The following is a 7,935-nucleotide window of genomic DNA, read 5'->3' on the forward strand; positions in this document are numbered from 1 at the left end:
AATTTTAACTCCTCGTTGAAAGTTCGCTTAACTGCATTGCAATTTCGAGGAATTTTGACAGTCTTTAGAAGTGAAAGAACTATGGTAGTCAAATTGTGTAGGTGGAGGTGAATAATCGAGTGATTCTTCGAAATTTAATAGAAATTTTAACTCCTCGTTGAAAGTTCGCTTAACTGCATTGCAATTTCGAGGAATTTTGACAGTCTTTAGAAGTGAAAGAACTATGGTAGTCAAATTGTGTAGGTGGAGGTGAATAATCGAGTGATTCTTCGAAATTTAATAGAAATTTTAACTCCTCGTTGAAAGTTCGCTTAACTGCATTGCAATTTCGAGGAATTTTGACAGTCTTTAGAAGTGAAAGAACTATGGTAGTCAAATTGTGTAGGTGGAGGTGAATAATCGAGTGATTCTTCGAAATTTAATAGAAATTTTAACTCCTCGTTGAAAGTTCGCTTAACTGCATTGCAATTTCGAGGAATTTTGACAGTCTTTAGAAGTGAAAGAACTATGGTAGTCAAATTGTGTAGGTGGAGGTGAAATCGAGGCTAATAGATGCCTCAATATTATTGACAGCGAATAGGAAGACACCCGCCATTTACATTTAACACCAATCTATCAGAAGGCATACGTTCTCAGTTCATTGCAACCACCTTGAACGTATCCTAATACACACCCTAATATTATTGACAGCGAATAGGAAGACACCGATCATTTACATTTAACACCAATCTATCAGAAGGCATACGTTCTCAGTTCATTGCAACCACCTTGGACGTATCCTAATACACGTTCTAATATTATTGACAGCGAATAGGAAGACACCGATCATTTACATTTAACACCAATCTATCAGAAGACATATGTTCTCAGTTCTTTCCAAGCACCTAATAAACACTCCAATATTATTGACAGCGAGTAGATAGACATCGGCGACTTACATTTAACACCAATCTATCAGAAGACATACGTGTCCAGTTCTTTCCAACAATCTAATAAACACTCCAATATTATTGACAGCGAATAGGAAGACACCAGACATTTACATTTAACACCAATCTATCAGAAGACAACCAAAAACAAAACAGCTTCCAACCACCTTAGACGTGTCTTAATAAACACCCCAATATTATTGACAGCGAATAGGAAGACCCACGTTTCTTACATTTAACACCAATCTATCTGAAAGCATACATTCTCAGTTCTTTCCAACCACCTAATAAACACTCCAATATTATTGACAGCGAATAGGAAGACACCTTCCATTTACATTTAACACCAATCTATCTGAAAGCATACATTCTCAGTTCTTTCGAACCACCTAATAAACACTCCAATATTATTGACAGCGAATAGGAAGACACCTTCCATTTATATTTAACACCAATCTATCAGAAGACATACGTCCTCAGTTCTTTGCAACAATCTAATAAACACTCCAATATTATTGACAGCGAATAGGAAGACACCAGACATTTATATTTAACACCAATCTATCAGAAGACAACCAAAGACAAAACAGTTTCCAACCACCTTAGACGTGTCTTAATAAACACCCCAATATTATTGACAGCGAATAGGAAGACCCACGCTTCTTACATTTAAAACCAATCTATCAGAAGACATACATTCTCAGTTCTTTCCAACCACCTAATAAACACTCCAATATTATTGACAGCGAATAGGAAGACACCTTTCATTTACATTTAACACCAATCTATCAGAAGACATACGTCCTCAGTTCTTTGCAACTACCTCGGACATGTCCAAACGCTATCGAGGACAAGCCTTTTCATCGCGACGCATTAGTCGGCGGGACTTTGACGAACCAATTAAATAAATGGTGGTAAATTGTACGGCGATGGCAGGGTGGCGTCGTGGCGCCTTCATCCACGGCGCCTCCGCGTTTCTTCCATTAAGGATCACCCCTGTCGTGCCCCTCCGTTGCAAAGCAGCACCCGGGCCACTCTCAGCCCTCCAGCTCGTCCTCTTTCGACGCTACGTTGTCATCGGTGGCGTTACTGGAATTACATTGGATCCACAAAGGGTTCAGCGAAGACTTTCATCAATGCATACGGCGTCTCCATTGTTCTTCGAGCAAGATTGATCCCCCCTGGTTTCCCGAACGTACACCATGGAGACGCGGGACTAGATACGTCTTTGAAATCATAGGCTCTTCTTATTGCCGTGATGCTCCACGCGCGTAAATCGGTCGTGTTAAATATTTGTGAAGCGAGGGTGAAATGGCATTGTTTCCAACTGAGAAGGATATCGTATACGGCTAATATAATTCCAACAACAAAAATAGGGTACTGAATTTAAGCATGACATTTAGCGACATTTAAAACTCCGATCATAAATATCTCGAAAACTGATGAGTAATGATATCTTGCCCTTATAGTGATATATTTTCTTAACACTAGATTAACGGAACCCGCCAATTTGACGGAAGGATTGCTCCAATCATACGATGGTAACAGATTTAGTTAACTTATATTAAGACTGTTATTATGTCTAATTTGACAGGTGTCCTTAGAAATAGGTACACAGATAGCGTCCATAAACCTACTGTTAAACTAGATGACTAGTTTCAACCAAATTTGTAACCCAAAGCACTTGCACTATCCCTGTAGGACCAAGTGCAAACATACCCCAAGAACGTAAACCAGTAACACCTCGATAAAACCCATAAGTCTCCATGAAACCCCAAAAAGCAGGACTCTGACATAGCATCGATACCCCGTCGATACCTGAAGCTAAACTGACCAGCTTATTGCACATAAATCGTGGTCCATTGCGAATCATTATGTGGAGAATCCTGGAAGGATGCTTTGAAGGAGCACCGGGGTTAAAAATATTTCACGAGGTGAGATATGTGCCTGGGAAGGGCAGCCGTTACTCTTTTTGATCGAGTGGCCTCGGCCAGTATGCCAGGGCAACGCGAAGCCAAGGGATGCCGCTGTGAATTGTAATAATGCACCTGCACTATCAACAGGCCTCATAGAACGCGGACCCTCGTCTTGGCAGATGGATTCGGGTATACCATCTCGACGCATGAAAGCTCGGATGCGAAATACGAGGCGAAAGTACACGGGGCAGAGGGGCTCGGGTGCAAAGGAGAAACAGCCGGTTCCTATTTAGTGCTTCTACGTCGACTATGTCAACGTTATTATACCGCAGATTCCCAAGGGAGTGAGGGTGCCACTGACGTCGCCGGAGCGAGGGGCCGCGACCACGGCGAATACGTCGCAAAAGTGGTTTTTTAAAATATGGATAAAGCGTAACACGCTTGCACAGCTGAAAGGTGGGGCGGCCGAGCTTTGAGCCCGCATGTAAATTATAGCAACACCTTGTCAACCGCGAACAAGGACGTTCCACATTGCCAAGATGCGCGCTCAGCTCAGATTAATGGATTCGATAGCCACCGTTTCGGTTGGGGCTTGAGAGCATTCCAGTTGCACTTTCGTGCATTCGATGCTTCCAGATTTTTCCCTATTCGTGGAATTTTACTTTAAAGTGCTGGCATGTGTACGATAGTTACTTTTGCTACTTTTACTTCTTTCGTTGTGATCTGTACGCACTCCTACACGTAATGTTAACCCTTTGAGCGCTGAGCTGTTCGACGTTAAGCGTGCGCTGTGGGTGTTCATTTCCTACACTCATTCCCAATTCACAGATCGTTACAATCCTCAATAAAGACACCAATCCTTCATGAACAAATAGACATTTAACTAGCATCTTTCGAACCTCTACCTCCATCAGGAAAAACCCAGACCTCGTATACCACTCCATACATTCACCCCGAAGAAAGAAGCCCGAGTCGAGGAGACAACGGTTACCTCTTTACGACCAACGTCCCACGGCTCGCGGACCTCCAAATCTCTTAAAAACACCATTAGAGTCAATCCTAACAACTTTCATAAACTAACGCACCATTAGCCGAAATTAATTAAACCTTTGCCTTTCCTTGACAGACCTCTACCTTATCCCTATTTCCATGCATACCCTCAGGAACAAGGGACCCGAATCGAAGGGACGATGGTTTGCTCTTTATAACCAGCGTCCCACGATTCGCGGACACCTTGACCTCCGAAACTGACCCCCCGAGTCAACCCCCATAAAAGGATTAGAATTTCCCAAACCTAAAAACAAATTAACAATTTGTTTAAACTTCCACTTCCACCTACCAGTTCCGAACCTCATGCACATCCCTCCAACGAACACGCCACCAATAGGAGAAAAAACACACCCACCACTTAGACATCTCGACAGCCAATGACAGCAACGGACGAACATATAAAATACACGACACCAAGAAGACAGGAGAGTACAAACATCAAAACGACACGAACGACACCACGATAATACGCATATCGCTAACTAGCGCCAACACTTATGTGGGAATGGAATAAGTGTGGCTCTGGGAAATTTCGAGTGTGTCTGGACTTAGAATGAGAGTGGCCATGTGCGTAAGGATCGACTGGGGCAGGACCCCACAAACTGAATACAGTTATTTCCCTGTGCGTTTGGATATTTCCTCCACGAAATTCCCAACAATTGACACTGCAGTACTGAGTACAGTCGTCTACACAGTACTATAGCCATTGGATTAATGTATCCACTGATCGTGTAAATTCGATAGCAATTCTAGAATGATCAATATGTGAGAAAACACGAATATTTATTCAACTGTAAGTCGGTAACGTCCTGTGCTTGGTTATCGACGAATCATGTATGAAAGTATAAGTGTCTGCGTGTGTGTGAGGATGATCGTGAACGTGCGGTGTGAGTTGTTATGAATTTAGTTCTGAATAACATCTAATGTGAGAAACATCGCGTGTACTAATATAAGTAAAGTAGATATATAGTAAAACTTTTATGGTTTGTAAGTAAAACCCACATAAAATCCTATCATAATACATAGATCAATTAACGCCAGAGATATTAACAATTGACATATTAACATAGTTATAACGTCGCAATTAACACGTCAAACGTGGTTTTATCCACTTGCGGTGGAAAAACGTGCCACGCACGTCGAGATGCTTTCGTCACAGAATCGCCAACGACGTGGTATACACGTGGTTAGATAATTGTTGCAGAAAGAAAAATGACGTGCGTGGCACGTCAACTGTTAATGAAATATCACACTCTGCAAGATTATTAATAAATGAATTTAGTATTCATACATATGTAATTTTATCATCAGTTGATGTGCAACTTATCTATTACAGATAATATTTCAATATTGCATGTATGGCATAATAGAAAATTCATCGTGACACTAATCCCTGTAAACCTGGCGTGGCATTCGACGTGTTAAGTTGATCAAATACCCTCAAGTTTGATGACGGATTTAAATACCGAATAATCACGAGCAAGGAGTTTCAGACGTCGCTCGTCAGACTACCAAAGGAATACACAGCACGCAACGAGTAGAGTATTATCGGTGACTAATGCTCGTATTTCCTGCCATCTGAGAAGCTCTCAATAATGCATCCCCAAGTTTCGTACAGACGGCCACGAGTATGCACGGGCTTCTTTAATAACTGATGAGGCGTAACGATATCAAAACAGAGAGACACGAAAACCACCGCCTCGAGAGACTCATTCTTCTTGCCCTCGCAATCGTGAATGAAGGAAGAGGTCTTCCAGGTAGAATATTCGGGATAACCACAGCAATAACCGTTTCGACCCTCTACAGAGAGTGAGATTGAAGCTTCTTTTATTCTTCAGCGCACACGGACCCGAGAGTTCGTGCCAGCCCAGGAATTTAATGAAATTTTTCCTCCAGCCTAGGACTTATTTTTTCTCCAAGTGTTATTATATGCGTCAATTGAAAACGACATAACGTAGTTCCCAAACGAGCCTACGAGATTAAGGTGTAACTATAAATAAGAAAATTCGAATAAATCTTCGGGACGCGTGAAAAGTCTGGTGAAAAATATTTTTATTAACCTATTAACGGTAATATATTATTCCTTGAAATTAAATACGAGAATTTTACAATATTCTTTACAAACGATAATAAAGAATTTAATATTTTCAATCATTCGTATTGCAATTTCCAATCCTAATTTTAACCCATTGCACTTGATGATTTTTTCGTTACAGGAAAATAGAAATTCGAGAATTTCTACAATAAGGTTGACGATAATTTTAAAACAGTAAATAAAAAATCGTATACAAATGAACAATTATAATAATATATTAATTAATAATTATTTTACTTCGATATTCCACGCGTCGTTGGAGTGCAAAGGATTAATTTCCGAAATCAGAATTCTTAGGAAGTCTCAAAATGTATGTATATATTTCAGAATTTTCTGCATCCCAATTTTATTTTCTTATGAAACTCAAATCGACAGAATTTTTCATCATCGATAAACTTCTTTTATATACTTCTTCATTTAATATCAGTAAAATCCTCGTATTAAAATTAACTTGTATCAATGATACAGCATAATTTACAAAATATTATATAAACTGAATTCGTATTTAACATCCGTGAGAAGCTTCTCCGTGGTTAGAATCAACAGAAGATGAAAGAAACTCGAGCCGCAGGAACACCCAGCCCGAGCGTCTGACTATAATCGCACTCGAATCACTTGCAGGCACGGCAGCCCGTGAAAGCGGTTTAATAAGCCCTGTAACCATAAAAGCGAATTATCGTAAATTCGGACTGAACGATCGTCGTAAAGAAGTGCCTATATTATCGGAAACCAAATACGCTTCTTTATCCCCCGGTTTCTCGAGGAGGGAAACATTTACGTAAGAACAGGAGGGTCGGACGAGCTCGTTAGAAATCATTCGCGACAGTCGAGTGGTATCGCAGAACCAGGCATAAAAATACGCTTGACGGTCTTAAGATATACGCGAGGCATCGCGAGTACCCCCCACTCCAACCCACCCGGCGAACGATCACTGGACGTGTGTCGCCATCTAGCGACGCAAGACGAACTACTTAGAACGCATCGTCAGTAACCATCGGTTTACAGAGTCGTCTCACAGAACGAGAGAAACGAGCGCAGAATTTTTCCTGAAAGCTGGAGAAAATAAATAACATCCCCTAAAGAAGGGTAGTCGAGAGGTAAAGAGGAACTGTTGCCTGGAAATATATCAAACCGTTCCTTCGGGTGCTCGTCTCACCGTGTCAGAGTATGTTTTATGTGGTCCGTCGGCTCACTGAAACAATAATTCAGCTCGATTTCACGTTTCGCCCGGGCGTCCGAGGTACCGTTATTTTTTGCTACAGTCGAGTTCGTTCACGTTTTCTACAAGAAATTCCTAGTATTTGTTGGTACAGGCGATTCGCATGGCTGTGATATATGGTTGTGCAGTGCGGAAAACAGTAGATTTACGAAGTATTATAATATATGTACGCGCGGTAGAAAACATATATAGGTTATAATAGCGATTCGAGTCCAGAAAACTTTTACGTGTATGGTAACAAAATGCACGCGTTCTGCCGTAATGATATATTCCATATAGAACGATACATAAAGAAATACGAGTGTCCCCAGAATACAGGCGAGTCTCCCATTATTTTTCCAATAACCGACCATTTTATTTACCTCATCTCAATTAAAAAAATCAGATATCTCGAACCCCTTATGAAATTTAATAAAAAATTTTCCGCGTTATTACCGAGTCGAGACGTAAACCTCGTCCAGCCGACATATATTATACAATTATCCATATCGATTTCGAACCTCCGTTATCGCGGATAACCCAATATTCCCCCACCACCGAAAGAACACTCGAGCCACTGGATCTTCCAATAAGGCTTACAGATCCGCGAATATTCATCGTTTTATCCACCATTATTCTCGGTAATCATCGTTTCGCGTTTCGCCTTTCATCGGAGGGCAATTGAAGTTGAATTTTTACGGAATCTTCTCGCTGCCCCTACTCACCCAACCACCCCCCCCCCCCCCC

Source organism: Eufriesea mexicana, unplaced genomic scaffold (assembly GCF_001483705.2).
Source record: "Eufriesea mexicana isolate 0111107269 unplaced genomic scaffold, ASM148370v2 scaffold5064, whole genome shotgun sequence".
NCBI classification, from domain to species: Eukaryota; Metazoa; Arthropoda; class Insecta; order Hymenoptera; family Apidae; genus Eufriesea; species Eufriesea mexicana.